The following is a 23,705-nucleotide window of genomic DNA, read 5'->3' on the forward strand; positions in this document are numbered from 1 at the left end:
GGGGGCAATAGATGTAAATACAATACACAAATGTGTAATTTTTAAAATAGTCTTTTCTGTTCATCAAAGAAACCTAAATTTCTATTATAAGCAGAGCAATTACATTAAATAAATAAGCAGAACAGTAATATAGTTCAGATAGATATTTACTTTGTTCATAGACCTCTGCTAAAGAGACATCAACTTACCAGTGCTCATAAAAAAAAAGGCAAAACCAAAAATCTATGCTATGTGCTCAAGATAACTCTGAATAAGATGTCCCAAAGACATTTCAAGCAAAGGCAGCCTCCTGAGAATGGCTTCCTGAAGTAACTTCACGAAGTTACTTTGCGTTCATTTTGACTTACATTCTTTTATGTGTTATGGTATCTTCAAATAAAGTTGCATTACCTTATGCTAACATGTTATTTATTTAATTCCTGGTAGTGTTGGCGGAGGCTTCTCGTTTGTTCCTGGTTGCTCAGACCCGAAATAATTACACAAAATTGTATTAATTAAAACCCTGCTTGGCCAATAGCTTAAGTGTATTTTCTATCTAGCTCTTATATCCTAAACTAAGCCATCCACTAATCTGTGCATCACTACAAGTTTGTGGCCTAGCAGCAAAGTTTTGGCTGGCTCCTGGCATCAGAGGCTACACAGCTTCTCCCTGACTCCACCTACTCTCTCTCTACATCTCTGTTTGGATTTCCTGCCTGGCTTTACTTTGTTAAGCCATTGACCCAAAGCAGCTTTATTCATTAACCAATAAAAGCAACACATATACAGAAGGACTTTCCACACCCACTCCATTGTAGGAAGAATAATGATATGCCTCCAAAGAGAATCTTAAAACAATTTTACACTCGTATACTTAAAATGAGATTGGTGGGAGGTGCCGCTCCAGCTCCAAGCATCTATTTTGGATTGTTGGGTGGAATGTTCCATTTCAAGGCCCCTCCCCTGAGAGTTGCCTCAGCCCAAACTCCACCTCTGAGAAAGCCTGCCAAATGGTGACTTCTCCCCAGAGGGTCAAGAACACTCCCATAGGCTCTTTAAACTGTCTCACAGAGAACAAACGTGTGGTCTTTTGAGCTCTTTTACCCCTTCTCCATGTTTTCTCTGAGGGCCACTCGGGAGCTCTGGCACCTATTAAACCTGGGCCTTTTCTAATTCAGTTTGATTTGGTCTGATTTGGATTACCCTGTCAGCAGAGAGGCTTATCGGGCCAAAAAAAAAAAAACTTAACAAGGATTTACACATATTATTATGATCAGGAAATAATCAGATCTTTCAGGAGCCTCTAATACTCATAAATATGTGAAAATATGTTAAGAATGATAATACAGATGCGTGTGAATTCTGTGTTAGGGACACAGACCTGAAAGAACTCTGACGACCCTGACTTCTAATTTCCCTTTGTCTTGGGAGACATGATCCAAAGGACTAGGATGCGCAAGTTCCCAGCAGGCACTTTTGCCTGGCACAGCTGCATCTGTAATTACTCTCGACATTTCTCCCTCCTGCTACGCTTCATAATGTAATTAGCACCACCATCTACTTTCTTCTGCCCACAGAACTCTTTTCCTCTGAGGACAAATATAATTTTCAGGGTTGATGTGGGCGATTGAACAGACAAACCTTATTCATCACACAGAAATGTCCTGAGTCAACATGTCACCTTCTCTAACAGGGTTGTTTTCAGTCACTCTCCCCCTCCAGAGCTCATGGATTACCTCCCACTACTGAAAGTAAAGGAAAAGAAAGCCACTAATCCCTATCATGTTCAACATAGAAGACCATGGGCCCTGAGAAGACATGAGTGTGGGAAGACCATGGGCCCAGGAAGACCATGGGCCCCGAGAAGACATGGGTATGGGAGGGCATTGCACCTGATTAGGTTGACCCACCTCTAAGGCAGGCAGGGAAGACAGGTGGAGGTACAGATGAGAGAAGATAGGAGAGAAGCAGAACATGGACTCTAGATAGAAAGGGTTTATGGGAAAGAGCAGAGACCCGAGAAATCATGATGGGTGGAGCCTGGAACCTGCAAGACATTCAGTGTGGCTAGAGGTCCAGACACCTATGGGGATGCAAGAGTTGGGAAACCTACATGCAAAGAAAGAACTTCATCTTCAAGGTAACAGAGCCACTTAACATGTAATCAACAAAGATGGGAGAGCGTGATCTGAGGAGCCCAAGTATTAGGTGTGGGAAAGATGACAAAACTAGAGTCAGGGTTTGGTGGCCATGGTCATGTGACCTGAGAGAAGCCCAAGGATCCTTTCAACAATGTTTATTTTAAAAAAACATTTACCACATCAGTGTTAAGTAACAAAATGACCCTGACTTCAAACTCAGTTTCAAGAAAAACCATCAAAATATTGATATTAATAACTAAAGCAGAGGCAGTTGAGTTTACACAAGACACAAGAGAAACAGCTCAAGACCTTGACAAGAGAAAGTTAACATGTCAATCATGGCGCCAGATGCATTTGCTCTCAAGTCTGAGTTTGACCACTGGAGACTTTGGGGAAGCTGTCCTTTTTCCTTCTCAGTTGTGTCCTTTGTAAACCTCAGAGAACAGTAGAGCTACTGCTTAAATAGTCGACACCTCTTCCTATTAGGAGGCTTAAAGACAGTCTAGCGGGTACTCTTCCATTCACTGATGCCATGGTACTAACGGGAATTGTGGGGCCCTCTCCACTTCCTTGTTCTCTTTTAATTTCTGGCCATGAAGAAAGTCATGTTGCTCTTCAAGGTGTCCCAGCCATGATGTGATGCTTCAGCACAAACCCAAGACAAGGGGCCAAGAAATCATGGACTGAAGGCTCCCAAACTGTGAGCCAAAGTAAATCTTTCTCTTTATAAGTTCATTATCTCAGATAATTATTATAGTGATGAAAAAATGCTAACACAGACAGGAGGTGTCAGGAAATAATGCAAACGACAGTATATGACCCAACCATTCAGTACCCACTAAATAAATTCTATTTTCCTATAGTAAGATTATTCCTAAAGCTGAAAAGGAATAAAGCTTTGATTTAAAATTGAAAATGTTAATTTTTATTTTGAAAACAGCCTGTTATGATACTGGGCAAGAAGCAAAGCAAAGGCATTGGCGAGTGTCTCCAGATGTTTCTTTTCAGTTCCTCCCAGGATCCTCAGGAGGAGCAAAGTTTCCTCAGATGGAGAGTAGAAGACACTCTTGGACCCAAATCTGCCAGAAGAGCCCTAGGAAGAGCTTCAAGGGGGTGTCACAACAGTAACAAAAGCTTTTTGGGAAAGGCAAAGAACAATATATGTAGTATTATAAGGAGACAAACATAAACTCTTAAAATGATAAAAATTCTTTGAAAAGATTGGAGTCCTTGTAACTTTTATAGGAACAACGTGTTAAAACTCAAGTTTTAAGAAAATCTTCATAAAGAAATGAATGAAGAATCCGTTGTCACATTTCAATCAGGAACAACTGTCATGTTTCAGCGGAAGGTTCTTGGAAAGTCCATAGATAAAATAACAGGCCATCTACGTATCTCGCTTCCAGGGGACGATACTGGCAGTGTCCTGATGAACGTGTACTATCCAACTCTTCAATGAAGGAAGCATGTGTTTCTGTCAGCATGACATGGGCTTTCTGGAAACCTTACTGATATGACCAGTGTGTTGGCTACAACTTATGAATATCAAAACATGTAACATAGTTATCCTAAACAGCTTTTCGATTGTTTAACTTTTGCCACGTTCTATCAACAAAAACCCACGGTTGAAATTAGCATGTGAGTAGAAGTCAGAGATATTTCCTTTCTTGTTGACACTGAAACATGCCATTCACCCAAGGTTGCAAAAGTGACCCTTCCCAGTCTAATCACTTTCTAGTATCAGAGGACAGTTCAGAGAAAAGCATGCACCAGTCAGGATATAACGCTGCAGACAGAAGGTACCATTCACTTTAACCTTCAATATCTTCATCACCTTCTCAAGTCTGGATGACAAACAATAAATCAAGCCTTGATGTATAGTCAATACTCCAGTGAGGTAAATAGTCCATTGTGGCCAACTTTGAGCTGTAGTGCAACCATCGCTTATCACGGAGCTTGAGGGAAATGTACGATAGTAGCACCGCCTTCAGCAGAGTGTCCTCCAGGCGCCTACTGCTGCTCATTTAACCCTCTCAGGTCCTTGTTTGCATCCTAGGACAGACACACTCCTGTGTGCTGAATGGGGTGAAACAAGGTCTTCTATTATTCAGAGATCTTAAATGCCCGTGTATACAGACTGATGAGTGATTTGAGTGATATTATTATTAAACTTGGATACCTTTTTACAAAATGCTGCCACTCAGTGCCACATAGGAACTAGGTCTTTTTAAGATTTATTTTTATTTCATTTATTTGGATCTTTTTTTCTACATGCATGTATGTGTGTTGTGTGTGTATGCTTGGTGCTTGTGGTAAGTCAGAAGAAGGTATTAGATGTTGGGAATAAAATCCTGTAGAAGATGCCACTGCTCTTAACTGCTGAGCCATCTCCCCAGCTTCTGAAATAGGTCTTATGCTAATCATTGCTAACAAATAGATTTCATGAAGGTGCTAATGAATGTAACAGGTACCACCAGCTCTCCTGCCACTAGAACAATGCTAGAATACTCACCCCAGAAAAAGAAGCTTCCACATTATGTTATTTTAAAAAAAAGCACCTACCATATTAGGTTGTGTACTCTTTGGGGGCACAGGATGTATCCCACAAAACTTGGGATATTAAAAGCACAGCATTTTTTTCCACACTGAGTATTTTGCTGTGTGTGAATAAGTCACCTCATTCATCTTAAACATCCACTGCAGTAATTATTTGATATCAGACAAAAATCCATGACAGCAGCCAGGCATTGGTGGTGCACACCTTTAGTCCCAGCACTTTGGAGGCAAAGGTGGGCGGATCTCTGGGAGTTCGAGGTCAGTCTGGTCTACAAAGCGAACATGCCAGCACAGTTAGCTAGCTGTGAAATAACTGGACTTAGCAATATCAGTTGCTGATATGTTCTATTTTTATTCCTCAATTTCTTCTTTAAACTCTGAAGCATTAATTGAATTATTGGGAATTTCTAAACTTAGGTCAATACAGTCGAAGCCCTTTCTAAAGGGACCCTTCAAGCTGAGACGAGTCTTATGTAATGATTACTGCCTTGGGATGGCTTGAGATATGTTCTCTTTCATCAAACAACTGTATACTTGTACGTGAGGGGACCTGGAGTACAGGTCAGATGGCTTAGTATTTGACCTATAAACCTGGAAGTTTGGATTTGAGCCTAGAGCCCAAAGGAGGTTGGAAGGGGACTCAGCTTCTCAAACGTTGCTCTCTGACCTCCCCATGCTCGCCCACACTCAAGCAATAAATTTTGAAAAAAAAATAATTTTTTTAAATGAATAAAAATTTCAAAATAAAGATTTCTACCTGATCTTTGATCTCACAGATCATATGAGGCAAATTGTGAAATATTTTAAATCTGGGCCCTGGAAAACTATCTCACCGAACACAATAATAGTCTTTTTCATAGTGAAATACAGTGAATGGAGTCAGGAGCTGTATGCTTCTGACCCTGTCCCTCCAGTGTCTAGCTCTCGTCCCAGTAAAAAGCTTGCCCATCCTACACTATGGGGATAACCCCTCGGTAGTCAGACCCTCTGAGATTCTGTATTCATATCTTTTGCCACATCTGCTTCTAACGTCCTCCTTAGGGCTTGAGTCAGATGAAGAGACCCTCTTTGCTATTTGACATTATACGCATAGTACCCACATTTTATTTTGTTTTATTTATTGGCCTCCAAAGTGGAGCTTTCCTCAAGCTCTTGCTGTCTATTCAGTGACTTACATGCTTCTTAGAGACTGCAAATCAAGGGATTAGGTTTTCAGAAATCCAGCTACTTATTGGAATAATAACAATAATTAGTAATTTGTTGTGACACACATTCCCAATCCCAGCGCTTTGGAACAAGAAAGGTTTACTTCTCTCAATCACAACCTAACAGTTAATAAAGTTTGACGTTTCCTCCCAGTGATGACTCTGGCCATTAGACTGCTTCCCTCTAGTGTTGTTCCTATCCTCTGGCTTCAAAATTGATGATGTCATCCAGGCAGTGAGACAGGAGCACTGCGAGAATACAGTCACTCAGTTATCTCAATCTAGAAAGCTCCGCTCAACTCTAGCTGTCCAGAACAACCCATATGACATTTCATAAACACAGTGGTTCTGGGAAGTCCGGTTGGCCTCCAGTTCTAATGAGTCTCCATTTTCACATGCAGCAAGGACTAACTCCAAAATCCTTGAGGGGGAAACGTTTTATTATTGCCAACCTGTGCTACATCGTTGGGTCTATATGGGAGGGAGCTGTGTCCAAACCGAGCACTGCAGCAATATTTTGCTTGTAATTACGCTCTAAACGTTACAATACAACAACTATTTATAGAGCACTTCTATCACATCAGGCAAGCGGCATCATCTAGAGATGATCTAATGTAGCAGCCAGTTTTCTTATATGTGATACAACACCACCATCCTCAAAGTTCACAATCAAGAACTATGCAATCACGTTACAAACATATCATTCAATAAATAATTCTCATCTTTTAAGTACGTTGAAAATTTTGTGGTGGCCTGCATTCTTAGTTATCCTGGGGCACATGTGGGTAGGTATTTTTAGCTTCTTGGGAGTGTAAAATAATTCCAAAATAAAAATATTATTAAATAGCTAATACGTGCGTGTATCCACACCGCAGAGAACTTTGTATCTAGCAGCACAATAAATCCCTAGATCTTTATAGAAGATCCAGTGTTCAACCCATTTAACAGATGAAGAAACTAAGTTTCAGAAAAATGAAGAAATGTGGGGCTAGCACACTATTGCTAAGTGGGTAACATAGGAGTCACACCCCAAAAGTCTAGTTCCAGAGACTTGATCTTATTTGTTTGTTTGCTTGCTTGCTTGTTAATAGGTAGGATCTCATTATGAGCTGATACTAGATTCAACTCTTAATAATCTTCCTGTCTCAGTCTTTTGAGTGCCGCGATCCCATTTGCATACTACCAAGCCTGGAATAAAGTAATGTTTCGGTTTGTTTGCTTGTTTGTTTGTTTGTTTTAGGAAAAACAAAGAAGCAATCATAGAGAGGGAAAGAAAAGCATTACAAAGTGCTGGAGTGAACTAACCAGGGCATGCAAAAAGCTGGGAAGCAATCATTCTAGAGTGTTCTGCATCCTTCAGTCCCACAGGAAAGCCACAGAGTGTATTTTGATCAGCCACAGGCAGCTCTAAATGGCAGAAGAGCCCTGACAGAGCTGAGGGCCACTTCAAAGAGATGCTTGCAGCTTCTCTTTGAATAGGTCAGAATAATTGGGGCTATTTAATCTAGTCAACAAGGGGTTTAATTGCCACCATTTCTGAAAGCTTTTGAGAGCATGTCCAGAGGATATAGGACAAGTGACAGAAACTGGATTGAAAAAAATAGAGATTAGTTTGGCATTCAAACATGTTTTTATTACTTTCTAAGCAAGGATAAAACTCGGAAACTGGGACATATTACACTTTTTTTTTCTGATTTTTCAAGGCTGGAACTTGCTCTATAGACCAGACTGGCCTCGAACTTAGAAACCCATCTGCCTCTGCCTCTGCCTCCCTAGTGCTGGGTGTAAAGGAATGTGCCACCACCGCCCAGCTTGCACTTCCTTTTGAGATATTAAAAAGGAAAAACAGAGTTGAGGGAGGGCACTGGGAATGAAGCCTGCCATGAACAAGGTCCTGGGTTTGATTCCTAGAACTAAAAGAAACAAATAAAAGAATGCAATTAAAACCAGCAGGGAAGGCACAGCTCATGCTAGCACACGGCTAGGCCCCACATAAGATGCTTCTTGTGCCTTAGCTATTCCATCCCTGTAATTAAATGTAAAGCAGATGTGGTCATTGTCATCGTTAAGGAGAGTGAGGTGAGGACTGCCTAAGGCAACCTAGTCATCCACCATGGAAGAGGCTGAAACCTCTGTTTTCTGCCTCTCAGGTCTTTTCATTCTATAAGATACTATAGAAATCGGAGAGGAAAGAGTCTGCAGAGACCTCTACCTACTAGCAGCTCAGATGATCAAATATGCTCCCTTCCAGTGCAGAGGCCAACAAATTATCCATCTGCTCATGCTCTCGTCTCCACTAGGCTACTCTAAAGGGAACTCAGTTTGGTCCAGCAAGTTAACCTTTGCTTCTACTGTCTCATCCTCCAGATGACATAGAAGAAACCAAGGAGGAAGAGGAAGTTCATGACTAGAGAAACAGTGAGTTGCCCAGCAATCCAGGTACAATATAGACACTGAATAAGGGGAGAGGAGACTAGGGTTACTAAGGAGCTTGGCCTCTGGAGATTTCAAAAACCAAACCAGACCAGTGCAGACAAAGCCCAAGAACAGCACATGTACCAATGGGAAGGGCTCTTCCCATCCAGGCCAACAGGACCCAGAGGAGGACACCGGCTCCCAGACTCGCCTTCCACAGGCGGTTATAGATAATGACGGTCAAGGCACCAGGAAAGGCGTGCCACCAAAGGTCTCCAAGTGGTGTGTCTGTGCACTCTAATGAAATTGTACTTGTGGAAACTGAAATTGGATCATACAAGTTTGCTAAATTCTTAAGTGAAAGATAGACTTTTCTAGACACATCGTAGGTTTATGAAAAACTGAATAGGAACAACGAAGATTTCACGGATTACCAATCACCTCCTATGGGTCTCATTATTGTTAATATTTCCCATTGGTGTGGGACATTCATTACAATTGATGGGTCAATGTCAATTTGTTTGCATTAACAAAGTGTATTATACAGGACTCTGTGCAGGAGACACATGGGACCTGCAAGGGCTTGTAGCCATGGTGACTGCTAGGGTCACTGCCCTCCAACTACCCGATGCTTCCTACAGCCATCCCTCTTACCACCCTATGTTTTAGTCCAAATAGTTTTTTTTTATTGACTGTGTTTATTCACACAGTAACTCTTCAGGCCGACTTCTTTCATTTAGCAAATATATTTTTTAAGTTTTTTCTATATCTTCTGGTGGCTTCATAGTTCTTTCTTTCATAGACAGTTTTTCCCAAAGAGCAGTTTTAAATTGTTCGATGAATTGAGTGGAAAGCATAGACTATTCGCCTGCCCCTTATCTTCACACATATTTACCCATTAGTTCCCTCTTTCATTAGTGTTGTATACTTTTTTTAACAGTAGATACATCAATATTGATGTGTTGTTTTTTGTGTTCAGTGAGGTTTGACAATTGAGGGCTGCAGGTTTGATTCCTTTCACCACTGACTAATATTCCACTGAAGGAGTCTCATGTGTTTATCCGCTCTCATACTGAAGAACAATTTGGATGCTGCCAATATTGATAATTATGAATTTTGAGTTATAAGCATTCATAAGCAACCTAGGGGTAGACATATCATAAAAAATGTTTGTGTAAATACCAGAGATTACAGTTACTTGCTCAGACTGTGTTTGGTTTTGGAAGAAACTGTTAAATTAGAAAGGAATAGCAATCATCCCTATAATTCCAGCATATAGAAGTGGAGTTAAGAGGACCAGGAATTGATGGTCATCCTTGTCCCTCTATATAGCAAGTTCAAGTTCAACCTGAGTTATATGAGACCCTATATCAAAAAAAGAAAAAAAGTGAAGGTGAACGTGAATAAATTAATCCCACAATAGCTCAGAATTAAGTCTAATAAAGGGGATCTTTATTTAGGGGCAGACTCACAGATCACAATTCTCTGTATGAATGGGAAGCAGGAACCTAATTCAGCATCAAGGTGAGAGAAAGAGAGAGAGAGAACTAGCAGGCTTGGCACCCAAGGCCATACCTACACCCAACCTGGTCCAGCTTCTCAAAGGCCATTGGCTGAAGGAGGTTCCCCATCACCTCCCCCTTTTGTCTAAATAAGAGAGTTCTAAACCCAATGCAAAACTATATACAATAAGAACAGACATCAAGTATAAAAATTAGAATTACAACCAGCATAAACAGTATTAAGCAAGAAACACATGCTAAATGTTTCAAACCTATCCTAAGGAGTCTAAGTCTTGTATTAGAAATGGCTTGGCTAAGTCATAAGAAAAAAGTAACTATCTAGTCTTCAACCCCATTGAAGACCTGAGAAGGAAAATAATATTACTTGATTACGCAGAAAGTGTAATCAAGCAGCTTCCAAAATGTGCAGTAGATGACAGAGACAACTGGCTACCTGGGCAATCACCCAAAGTCTCATTTGCAACGTTGGAGCAAACAACTTTGTCTAAGGCCTACAGTAACTGACAGACCATTTTCAGAGGCACGACATTTTTCAAAACCATCTTACCCTGTCTTGGCAAGGTTTGACAGTCTTTTTTCTTGTCTCTTGCTTGTCCAGTATGGACACCATGCATTTTGTTAGTGGTTGAGGCATGGGCAGTTTCTTACCCAAAGGCCAGTTTTGCCAAGAAGAAAACAAGCTCCAAGTGGAGTGAGTGTCATTGGTGCTCAACATTCTCTCAAGAATAGATCAGTGCTGCCAGGAGCAATTGTGTCTCATCTCAACAAAACCCTAAGTTATTTAAATGCGATATTCTACAGTTCTTTGAAGTGTTTGGAGGTTACCTATCTATGCAGAATACAATCCCTATAACCTGAGTAGTCTAACTATAAGTATGACAAACATGGATGACTATTGACCTATAAAACTTAATACTTATATAGCTCAAAGACTAAGACTTCATATTAGAATATTAAATAATCTTTAAACAACTGTGCAACAAATAAGGACAATGACACCAAAATATGAACAATGTATAAGTATCTTGCTCAGAGGTAGAAATGTATAATGCAATATGATAAATATACTCAAAATTTTTATCAATATAAAAAATATCTTAAACAGAGGTAGAAGCATGCATACATACCATATGACAAAATAACTTTGCATAGGTGTACAAATATAAACAGAAATAGGAGCATATTCAATATAACAAATATAATTTGAATTTGTATCAATATATAAGAATCTATACCAATGTAATTTGACTATAAATAATAGCTCACAATTATTCACTCTATTACCCACTATTATTATTATTAGTGTGAGTAAGGTCACACTAATCTATTATTCTACTCAATTTCCTTTTTTATGACATCCCTGGGCTACAAAATTTCCACCCTAACCCAGCCCTATACCAGTTATAATCTACCCCTAATTGATGTCCCTAACCCCAAGGACAAACTTTGTTAGGAGAAGGGCCAATGTCTACTAGAATTACTTCCAGCTATCATAAGGGTGATGTTCTTCCTAAAAGATCCTATAAAACTAAAATGATGGTTAAGTTTCAAGATTACTGTCTGGTATAATTGCAAATAGTCTCTGAGTTTATGACGTTCTTATTTGGAGTTCTGGCCAGAATGTTGCGAGTAGGTGCACCATTTCAGCTATGTTAAATTAAGAGGGGGGGGGGGAGGGAGAGAAAGCAGCTGTACAATTTCCCATTCTCCTCAGCTGTGAATAAGAACATATCCTGCTCTCCATCCATGAAGAATTTGTCATTGTCAGTACTTTAGATTTCTGCCCTTCTAGTAGGGTTATAATGTTAGCTTGTTTTAAATAAATGTATCTTTTCTCAACTGTCCAAAGAAGACCTTTTAAATTTATCCCATAATTATCATTCTAAGAAATCTCATCTCTGCTGAAAGAACAAAATTATTGAAATCAATCAATGGCTTCTTATTGCTAAGGGCAGGACTGGCGCTATATGGTACCTGAAATATGGGGAGCTTCAGAGAGCTGGATCTCCATGCCTTTGTTTGTCCTTCCACACCTGGCGCCCTGAAGCGCGTCCAGTGGCAGCAGACACCTGACACACGGAGATAAAAAACAGCTTCCCACAGGGACATGATAGACACTCCAGGACGGGACTCTGTTCTACAAGCTCTGCTCAGCTTTAAACGAGCATTCGTGGCTCCCTAAATTACACCAGGAGATTCTGGGGACACAAAAAGATGTAGAACGGGGCAGTGTGGAAGGGTGACGATGGGGTCTGGGTTTTCCTTCCCCTACTGCCATGTCCAGATTCTCTCTAACATATGTGTGTGCGTGCGTGCGTGTGTATGTGTGTGTGTATGTGTGTGCGTGCGTGTGTATGTGTGTGTATGTGTGTGCGTGCGTGTGTGTGTATGTGTGTGTGTCTGTGTGTATGTGTGTGCGTGCGTGTGTATGTGTGTGTATGTGTGTGCGTGCGTGTGTGTGTATGTGTGTGTGTATGTGTGTGCGTGCGTGTGTGTATGTGTGTGCGTATGTGTGTGCGTGCGTGCGTGTATGCATGTGTGTGTATGTGTGTATGTGCGTGCGTGTTTGTGTGTGCGTGCATGCATGTGTGTGTATGTGTGTGTGCGTGTGTGTGCGTGTGTGTGCGTGTGTGTGCGTGCGTGCGTGCGTGTGTGTATGCATGTGTGTGTGGCTGTGTGTGTGCGTGCGTGTGTGTATGTGTGTGCGTGCGTGTGTGTGTGCGTGCGTGTGTCTGTGTGTGTGTGTGCGTGCGTGTGTTATGTGTGTGCGTGCGTGCGTGTGTGTATGCGTGTGTGTGTATGTGTGTATGCGTGCGTGCGTGTGTGTGTGCGTGCATGCATGCATGCTTATGTGTGTGCGTGTGTGTGTGCGTGTGTGTGCGTGCGTGCATGTGTGTATGCATGTGTGTGTGTCTGTGTGTGTGCGTGCGTGTGTGTATGTGTGTGCGTGCGTGTGTATGTGTGTGCGTGCGTGTGTGTATGCGTGTGTGTGTATGTGTGTGTGCGTGCGTGTGTGTGTATGTGTGCATGCGTGTGTGCATGCGTGTGTGTGTGTATGTGTTTGCGTGTGTGTATGTGTGTGTGCGTGTGTATGCGTGTGTGTGTGTCTGTGTGTGCGTGAGTGTGTGTGTGTGTAAAGTGAGCATGAGGATAATGGGAAGAACGTTTTTGCTATGTATTACCACACCTGCTGTGGCTTAATTTTTCAAATACTGATGTTTTCTTAGTGGTTCTCAGAGCTACGTTTCACACCTGCATGTTTACATGGTGGCTTTGATGGTCATTAACTCTACAAAGATTCAGGCAATGATATGCAAAAAAAAAAAAGTTCTTGAAAAGCAGCCATTCCATTTGACATTTTTCGCGAATGTGAACTTTCCATCGTTATGACTTCATGTCTGTGAGACTTAACATAATCAAAAGTCACATAACACATCTACCCTGCAGAAGCTACTGGCAAAGTTCTTGCCATCGTAAATGGCCTGTTTTATGTGCCCATTCTTAGCAGCCGAAATCAAACCCTAAAACAAATCTTTCTCTTCAACTGCATATCTGCAGTTTCTGACAGTCCCCGAAAGGCTTTGGAAGTGGCCCAGAATTAGGTGCAAAGATGCCTGAAAGCCTTTGCAAACCAAATGGCAAAGCATTTAAAGCAAGCCCAGAGTGAGCCAGGCAGAAATAAGCATAACATTTGGAAGAGCTTCTCTTTGTGTCAGAAGGCTGCATTTAGGGGAGGACCTCCCAGTGCCTCTGCTTTTAACCAAGAAGGAATCTGGGCGTTTTCTTCCCTGTGAGAAGCTTCCAGCAAAACAAAGCACTCAAGTCTCCACAGCGCTAAGGAAATTCTCACCACTGCATTCATAGATCTAGGCAGAGTAATCTTTGCTCTGCTGGGGGCTCCTTTAAAAGGAGTTGGAAGCTGAGAAAAATAAATAAATAAATAAATAAATAAATAAATAAATAGTGTTAATCTTCACCAAAGATATAAAGTTGTGCAGTGCTCTGTCAGGTGCTGACTGGGGTCTCTAAAAGAAACAGACACACTTCTGCATCAACAGTGATTGCAGCCCGACCACAGCAGTTAACATATGGAAGCAAGCAGGGGCATTAACAAAGGTGCACACCAAGGGGAAGCATAAAGAAGAATAACTATGCCATTGATGGGAAATGGATGCAACTGCAGGCGACTACAAAGTCGCTAAGTCAGTCTCAGAAAGATCACTGTGGATCCTAGAGTTTATAGAGTCAAACAGATGAGACCCTAGGGAAGGAAAGAGAAGCAAGTTGCAAGAAAAGGAGGGGAGATTGTTTCAGATATGCATACATACGTATAGAGAGTTCTCCCTATGTAACTCTGTATAGTAAAGTAAAATCTTTTTACAAAAAGGCATATGCTGAAATCCTAATCTCTGGTATCCGAGAATAAGACCTTATAGGAAATAAAGATGGCTACAGATGTAATTAGCCAGTATGAAGCCACAGTGGAGAAGGGACCCTTAATCTTTTATAGTTGGTGTCCTGATAAGGTCTTAGTCAGCTTTCCATTACTGTAACAAGATACATAAGACTTATAAAAGGAAGAGTAGTTTGTAGGTTTGGAGGGTTCAGCACCCCTACAGTCTCTGTTCCAATCAAAGGAAGGCTGAGAACCCACGGCCACCACCTGGAGCTCAAAAGACAAGAACTGGTTTGGCCCTCTGGTTTACAAAGGGCCTTTTGTGCCGTTCAGACTTTAATCCTCAGATCTCAGACTTCTAGCGCTCACATCCATGAGATAACACACTTTTACATTTATGTATTGTTTATTTGTGTGATTACAATGTGTGTGATTGCACAGCGTGTCAAGGGGTGTGACTCAAGGTCAGAGAACGCTCTGAGGGAGTGATTCTCTCCTTCCGTGTTGAGGACCTAGGAGCGGAACTGAGCTGGTTTTGGAGGGAGGTTCCTAAACCCGCGGAGCTGTCTCACTGGCAGAAAACAACTTACTTTTATTATTTAAGTCACTCAGGTTGTGGCAACTTGCTGCAGGCTGCAGCCGTCTTTTAAAACAGGCACTAGAGTCTGGGTTTGGCATTCGGGGTTAGCTCTACCCTAGGAAGGGGACCCAGCTGTGCGGTAGTAAGTCTTACTCAGGGAACAGCATCTTCCCAGACACAGGGAGGGCAGTTCCCTGTTTGTCCATATACTTCCCTGGGCAGAAGCACATCCTCTCCATATACTGCCCAAAGTTCTATAGGAACATGACCCATAGGAACCCTTTCAGGAAACAGAAATGCTTATTTTTATTTTATTTTTAATGACTACAAAAATGATCCAGGACATTTATGATTTCATTTAGAATTAAAATATATATTGGAGACTTTGTGTAGTATGTGTCCATTATTCCCAACCTGCTTTGCTATTTACATCTGTGTGAACCAGCTGTGAGCTGACATTTGATGTACAGACTGAGTCAATCCCTTTCTCTGAGTTCACACTTGAAGACTTGACTCTGAGTGAGACAGAATTAGGACCTCAGGGATGCAGGAAGCTTAAATGAGGTCATGAGGGTGGAGTGGCCAGGAAGGGATCACAGCTTTTGTAAGGAGGGACACCACAGAGTTGGTTCTTTGTCCCAGCCATATGAGGACGCAAAGAGGAAACCTCTATGTGTGGTCCTGAAGGGAGCCTTCACCCTCAGTTCCTACACAGCTTTATCTAGAGCACTGTTTTCTCAGCCTTCCTAATGCTGCACCCCTTAATACAATTCCTCATGTTGTTGTGAGCCCCAACCATAAACTTATTTTTCTTGCTACTTCATACCTGTAGTTTTGCTACTGTTATGATTTGTAATGTAAATACTTTTTGAGTTGGAGGTTTACCAGGGGGCACAACCCACAGGCTGGGAGCTGCAGTCTAAAGCCTCCAGAGCTATGAGGAAATGAACGCTCGTTGTTTAAGTCACGTAAGGTATAACATTTCGTTTTGGCTGAACAGAACAACCACCATCTGTAAATGAACGAATTTACATATGCAATTGAGTGACAGGGCTATCAGTCATCCTCTGCGTAAGGACTTTATTCTCTGGAAACCAAATGTTTCAAGTTGTTTCAAGTTTGCATGATTACATTTGAGTGAAGTAGTTATGGGGCCCAAAGGGGTTCCTTTATTAACCAATGATATTCACAGCATGCAGAGGTGAATCTCACACCACCCTTCTGCATTCAATAACAAATACAATCAGTTCATTTCACATGTCATGGCGCGTGATTTCTCCTGTGGCTGACTGCCTGCTGGAGTCAAGGGCAGGGTATCCCAGGATATTTCCCTGCCCAGCTTTCCTGGTGCCTATTTTCACCTCTAATATCTCCGGATGTTACTGCTGCTGCCAGCTCTGACAGCAAGCTCTCCGGGCCTGCTGCCCTCGGGAAATCAGCTCATCTGGTCTGACATGCTCCACCATGTGAAAGTTGCCCACTAGTGGACCTGGGGGTGGGAGGAAGGGTGGATCCAGCTTGCTTCTCTGTCTAGCACCCCTAAGATATCCTCTGATCTTTAGTATCTCCGGGTAGACAAAACTCCTACCTGCACAGCTTCAAGAATCTTGGGAACCATCTCGACTCCCTTGATATTTTAGGGTTACCTCAAAGAGAAGGGCTGACATTTTAAGTTCTGTCTTCCTCTATGTCTGAAAGTATTTCCAGGTCCCATATGACCCACTTGGTGTGTGCACGTGTATATCCACGTGTGTATATGTGCACAAGAAAGACACGGCCAATGTTGGCCATCCGCCTCAGTCACTCTCGCCCTCAGTCTTTCTCACTATCCTACCTCTATCTCACTAGGAGCCAAGGCTTCAAGTGTGAATGTGGAGAAATGGGCTGATTCAGTCCACAGTCAGTGAGACATGATCTCTCATTGGCCGGGAGTCAACCAATTCAGGTAGGCCAGTCATCTAGCCAACCCCAGGGATCCTCCTGTCTGACTCCCCAGCCCTGGGTCATGTGATCACATGACTTTTCTCCTGAGTTCTGCAAACTGATTTTGGAACTACATGTTTACACAGAAGGAATTTTACCGACTGAGCCACCTCCCAGCCCCGTGGTTTAGAGGGTTTATACCCTTGGTTTTGTTCTCCCAAAAGCCACATCCACGGCATCAGAAGTCCACTTATGATCAAGCCACACAGACAATGAGAGCCCTCACCTTGAGACTGGGGCAGAATTCTTTATTGAATCTGTGACTCGAGTCTCTCTTCTCAGAGTTTTCTGTGGTCCTTCCTTGGTTAGGAAAGGCTTTGTGTCAGTGCTGTCTCCTGCTCATCAGAATCCCGGGACAACGGTCCCAGTGTGTCATTCCTTAGGGGCAACGATGACTTAGCTCACGCCACCTGCTCATGTAGCATGCAGGGGACTGCTCTTCCCTAACACCTTTTCCAGGTCCATAGATAAACCAAACCACCTCCTTTTCCCACACAGAAAACTTCCTTCCATCCACACGGAGTTAGCGATTTTAGAATTTACTAATAACAGCAATTGTTCTTTTTTATTTACCATATGAAGTTGATAGGACCCCTATTTTATGGCTTTTCTCTCTAGTATATGATAATGTTCCTCTTTTGCATGATAATGTCATAAGCCTCATTTTCCCTTCTGTTAGGTCTTGATTATTCCCCCACAGGCTGATATTGAAAATAAAAGCACTTAACACTTTATGTTAGCATTACACTTTATGTGATTGCATGCATAGAAGGGAAAATAAGCCTATAGACACTATTAATATTATCACACACATATTACGTCTAATGCAACTCATGCAGCTAGCAGCCCCCTTTAGGGCTGTCTGACGCTAAAGCTGGACCTTGGCTTTTAAGAGGTAAAATAAATAAAAGGATGAGCAATTCAGCTTATCGCTTTTAGGGCAGGACTAACTTCTAAGAGTCATTTGCATTGGATAAAAAATGTAACAGCCTAAGAATTAAACCTACTGCATAAGAGTCAACTCTAAATGTCAATTTTCTTGATATTTTTGTCTTCATCGCTTTGTCAATGACATAGAATAACTACATGTTTATGGGGTACAAAATGTTTTCATTCTTGTGTACACTACATACAATTTTAAATATTCATTTTATTTTTGATATTATAATGTAATTGCATCATTTTACCCTACCCTTTTTCCCCTCTAAACCCTCCCGTGTACCCCTACCCCTTGCTCTCATTCAAATTCGTAGCCTCTTTTTTCTTTAATTTTTCTTCCACAAACACTCAGACACAAGCATGCATGTTCACATGTCTTAATACATAAACACAACCTGTTCAGTATGTATAGTGGTACTTACATATCTATGTTTTCAAGGCTGACCATTTGGCATTGGATAAGCAAGTGATGTGTTCTTCCCCGAGGACGACCATTTCCCCAGCTTTGCATTCCCTAGTTACCTGCAGTTCTGTGCGTAGGATTGAGATCACATGAGACCCTTCCACATTAGCTTGTCTACTGGCGCCATCCTTGTTTGGGTCATGTTTATACTGCCATGTTGATGGGACTTTTGACATTCCTAGGAGACAACCTCACAGCAAACTGCCTGCTTCTCTGGCTCTTACAATCTTTCCACTCCTCTCTCCACAGTGCTCCACTAGTCTTAGATGCAGAGGTTATAATGTAGATGTTAAAAGTAAGTCAACCAAAACTGAGCAAATACCAACAAATCTCAAAAAGATCTTATTCTCATGTTTATTACAGCACTGTTTACAGCCAGGAGATGAAACCACCTAGTATCCACTAAAGGAGAACGGATAAACAGTGTAGTACTTGTATATGCAATGGAAAGCTACTGACTATAAGAAAGGATGACACCCTGTCATTTGTGGCAGCACAGACAGACAGCAGGACATCACATTGTTATTGTTTTATAACATGCCAGAAAGCAGGTGCCTGCTGCAGATATTATCTAAATTCCAAAGAGGATACACTTGCACAATTCCCCTCCCCCCAGGCTATCAGTTTAAAACAGAACGGTCACAGGAAGTGGCGGTGAATGGGCTTCTGGCAGCTTCTAGGAGGAAGCTGGAGGAGAAGGTACAGGAAAACCTCGACTGCCAGCCTGCGCTGTTAGTGGGGACCAAGCATCATCGCGTTAGGATTCAGTCCTAGTTACCCAGCTTCAGCATGTGCTGAGCCACCAGTTGGCCCCTCCCCTGCCTCTCTGTGTCACCACATCCTCCACATCGTTAAAAAGTACCCCTGCATCAGCTTCCGCTGGAACTGTATCCAGGATTGCCAAGGGCCAGGTAGGTAATGGAAGAAGACAAGACCATCTGAAGGGAAGGAGAGGACAGGCCCCTACCCCAGCTGTCAGTCCCCACAGAGGCCTCTTAAATTGTCTCTACATTCAACCACACCTCAGACCCACCCTTCTGTTTTCTGTCCTGGAAGAGTTTTAATTGGCTCATTGTCCTAATTAGTTATGGCTTTCAATAGCACGAGAAAAGTTATCATACCGTAAAGTAACTCATTGACTAGCAGAACAGAACTAATAGAGGGAAGAATGAGGCGGAAGGAGGGCTTGAGCCCTAGTGACCACGGAAATCCAACTGCACAAAAGCCCTGGGACTTAAATAGCTCTGGGAGACCTCTGCAAAGAGTGGTTACATAAGCGAAAGGACGGAAAAGAATGAGGAGCTGCATCTGCAAGCCAAGAGGTACAAGGTGAATCCATCAGTCCATCACAAAGGAGTCCAGCCAGTCCTGCGGGGAGGTAATTTGTAAATCCAACAGACTATTAACACTTCTGGAGACTACAGGCTGGCTTGAAAGCACTAAAAAGACTTAGGTAACTTCCAAGGTCAGTCAAAACCACCACTCATAATTAGACGACAGCTTTTAATAGGACAAACACCCACCTTTTCTTTCTGCTCTTTATGGCTTAACGGTAAAGGAGGCTGTCACGGTAGTCCTTTCCCTGATGAGTTCTCTGCCTCTTTATGACTCTGGAAAGGAAAAACAAACAGGAGCACCTGTAAACGTTTTCCTGGCCTCTCTGAAAGAATAAAATTAGAGAGCCCCACTATCCAGTGATGAAACTGCCCTACTTACAAGGAATCTCATTTTCAGGAGGACCAACTATAGAACGATTAATAACAGCAGGCTTTATGTCCAAACAGGAGAGCAGGAGAGAGGTGTGGGTGACATGCTTGCCCTTGTTTGTAGGGCAATACTGAGACAAAAGGGGTAGGCGTACCCAGAAGACGGGGTCCAAGGAAAACATGCAGCCCTTTTGCTTGCTTGTTTCCTTGTTTAATGGGAGTTTTTATTCACAGCCTCCCACAGAAACATTTTTCCTTTCTGATCCCATTAAGATATTGCACAGAAACCTATGCCAGGAAGGAAGAGGTCAAAGGGCAATTAAATCTATGACATCACACCTGACGCAATGTGGAGGCCGGACGCACAAAACACTTCAGAGGCCCAGTTTCCTACCTCCTGTCTGAGAGTCGCTCTATGGGCTCCAAGAGAAGAAATGCAGCTAAGCTGTGGAGCCTGGGACAATCTCAGATCAGGAGACAGAGACTGGGAGCTACGATCTCACAAGTCTTCTGGCAGGCAACAGTCTGAGGCTGCCGACAGCAGACCTGACCAAAGTGTCTCCCTCCCTCCCACCTCCAGGAAAGAGCTGCTTGATTCGCCGCGGTAGGCAAAACTGAGCTGCTTGACCCACATAACCAGTGCGAAGTGTTTCCCACATTCATAGCAGCATGGTCTCATGCGTCTGAGAGAACACTCACAGGAACACCGCCAACAATGAACTTCTCAGGTGTGATTTCAAGAGGCTTGGAGGGACAGCTCAATGGTTAAGAGCACCTGCTGCTCTTGCAGAGGACCCGGGTTCCCTCCCAGCGCCCACATGGTATTCACAACCTGCTGTAACTCAAGTCCTAGGGTGCCCATAGCCCACTTCTAGCCTCTGTGGGCACCAGGCAGGTATATGGTGCACATACATGCATGCATGCAGGCAGGCAGGCAAAACATTCATACTAATAAAATAAATTTATCTTTCAAATACAGCATGGTTTCAAGAGCTGTACAAGGCAAATGGCTGACGAAAGCCCATCGATCCTGTCAAAATTCCACGCAGCGTCTAATGTCTCTCGTCGCGGAAGTGAAGACTCCCGTTGCAGTCTATACGGCATAGACTTTTGCACGGGAAAGAACTAAAGGAGCCAGAATCATTTTACAGGGTCTATTTCTCACAGGTGAAGGAACTTCCTTTTAGGTGTCACGGATGAGGGCATTTTGGGAATCTGCGCCGCCAGCTCAGAAAGCTGTATCCCTCAGAACTGACAACATCACTTCTTTTCCTCCTGCACATCTCTCAAGGTACAATATACTGCCTCACATCACCACTGTACCATTATCCCTGCGGGGTATCATTTCAGAGAAGGGACCAGTAAGAGAATAAGAAAAATTGGTCTTTTAAAACTGGCTTCTCCAAACTCAGACCCAGTACTCATAATTCTCAACCTCACGAAAGTCAGGCTATTCTAAGAAAAGAAATAATTTCCTTTTAAAAGAGAGTGCTCCATGGCTTATTAAGATCATGGAATTTAAAACCCAGGCCTCACATTGCCTCATGAGTGTTATCTAATATTTAACAAGTAACAGATAGTTTCAGGGCCGTGTGTGTGTGTGTGTGTGTGTGTGTGTGTGTGTGTGTGTGTGTGTGCGTATACATGGATACCAAAAGCCAATACCCAATCTTCTTCGACTGCTATCCACCTCATCTTTTGAGACAGGGTCTCTCATGATAGGTTAGGCTGACTGACTAGCTATCCCCTGAATCTTCTCGCCTCTTCCTTCCCATCACTGGGGTTCCAAACATGTGACACCACACCAGTGTTCACTTAGGTGCTTGGTATCTGAGTGTAAGTCATCACTCACAATGAACTCGGGTCCTCATGTTTATGCAGCAATTACTTTATTAGCTGAGTTATCATCTCAGGCCCTGGGCCTCAGTTTTATTTTCTATAAAATAACAGTCATTGTATAATGGCATTGTATACTCGCCATAGCCAGTATCATGGTTGCACATCAATTTTTTTTTTCTTCCTCTCCTTTCCAGTACATAGAAGACCACCTCATACCCCTGCTGATAATTGCACCTTCTGTCTGGTTCTGAACACTGAAAGAAGAACTAGTATTTGGTGTGCTGCGTCTAGGTTTAGACAATGGAAAGCCACATACGGTGCTCTCTCCTCCCTATGGTCTTGCCTAGGGTTGAGAAATGCAGTCATGATAAGTTTGAAGCAGCCTCCAGTCATCTCATCGAGTCTGCAGAGGACAGACATGGGAACAGTGGGACCACAGCCCGGCATATCCTGAGACTGTAATTAAAGTGTTTGGGTGAAATGAAATGCCATGATCTAAGATGTCCTTGACATGAGTCTCTGTCAGCAAAAACAAAAACAAATAAGTAGACAAAGTTCTTGTGCAGCCACCAACATAAATGTTATCCCTTTTACGGTCATTACGCAGTGTCCAAATTTGGAATAAAGATCATAATCCAAAGGTGTCAACCTTGTTGCCCATTAGATCTCTCAATAAACATGGGCTGAGTATCCACCACGGGCTGGACATAGTACAAGGAGTTGATGGCCTGACGATATACCAGATGCTGCCGTAACTCATCCAGCCCCAAGATCCAGGTGATCAGAGGGCTGAGATGCACTGTCTGGGAGGGTCCAGGTATAATTCTTCATAGGACCAGGTTCTAGTGACTTGAAGAGGAGTGAAATACCATATAGCGAGGAGGTAAAGTAGCATAGTACCCACCAGAAACTACCACGGCCTCTTCTCTGTCCACAGGACTTACTGGACAATGACGATGAGGGCATCCTCGTCTGGTGATGAGAGCATCCAGAGCCCAGTGCACTGGGTGACAGTAGAGGTACAGGGACGCTAGATCCCACCAAAGGCATTTTAGCAAGCTGATGGCTGCTCAGCTTTGACACCTTCCCTCGCATCCTGTAGCACTTGCTAGCTATGAAATAATACAACAGGAACTAATTATATGTCTACCTACTTTATGAAATATGTATACTTATATGCATTAATCATGTGTTAAAACTTTTATATTAATGTGCTATTCAGCCATTATAATTTATGTTCTATAAACTGGGATTGGCTTGGCTAGAAGAAAATGTTAAGTACGTCTGGATAAAAAAAGAAAGGAATCTATTGTATATGATCCCATACATGTAAATCTCCCAATTTTAAATGATCCTTTTCTTCTTCATTCCTGAAACTAACTTTTCCTAAATAGGAAAGTCCCTAAAAACTCTTCAGAATTGAGTGACTAGAATGTTCTTGACTGAGTATCAAACTGCAGCTGACACATTCCCGGTGTGAGAACTTGATTCCTAGAGACAGCCATCCTCTCATTTATTGGGTGAAACGATTGCATCTGGAAAATGTATACACCTGAACTCAAAACTCAGAATCAGCCCCCGGCTGCATCCAAAGATCTCTGTTAACTGGAACAGATTCCAAGAGAACAGAGCAGTGAGGCACCGCCCTGTTTCTCAACACTTCATCTGCCACCTTTGAGTCTAACCTTACTATCTTGGCTTTAGAAGTTTGGCTGAGAAGTTCCAAGTCTTGCATGGCTTGCAGGCTGTCAGTCTCGCTAGCCAGACTCGACGAAGCCTTACACCAATGTCGAATAAGTCTACACTTTAAAAAAAAAGGTAAGAACTATGAAACTTCTGGGAAATGCCTTCAATATTTCAGGAAGTAAACTCAAGGGTTTAAGATACAAGCTTTGGATGTTTTCTCCCATGATATCCTAATGGTGGGCGATGCTTGAACAACTCAAATTGTCTCTGAGACACAGCAGAGAAGCCCTCATC

The 23,705-nt window shown here is 42.5% G+C and overlaps 1 protein-coding gene across 7 annotated transcripts in view; it reads right to left on the minus strand.

Annotated features, from left to right (window-relative positions):
* The window catches only part of Csgalnact1 (chondroitin sulfate N-acetylgalactosaminyltransferase 1), a 329,616-nt gene that overhangs the window by 201,691 nt on the left and 104,220 nt on the right, over window positions 1-23,705 (minus strand). For 6 of the 7 annotated variants that reach the window (XR_012911873.1, XR_012911872.1, XM_075986922.1 and 3 more), the window contains exon 2: window positions 19,704-19,790. The exons of the other annotated variant lie outside the window; for it this stretch is intronic. The gene's annotated coding sequence lies outside the window, so the exon portion shown is untranslated. The remainder of the gene's footprint in view (window positions 1-19,703; window positions 19,791-23,705) is intronic. 7 annotated transcript variants of the gene reach the window in all.

This window comes from Microtus pennsylvanicus, chromosome 9 (genome assembly GCF_037038515.1).
Source record: "Microtus pennsylvanicus isolate mMicPen1 chromosome 9, mMicPen1.hap1, whole genome shotgun sequence".
Classification (NCBI taxonomy): Eukaryota; Metazoa; Chordata; class Mammalia; order Rodentia; family Cricetidae; genus Microtus; species Microtus pennsylvanicus.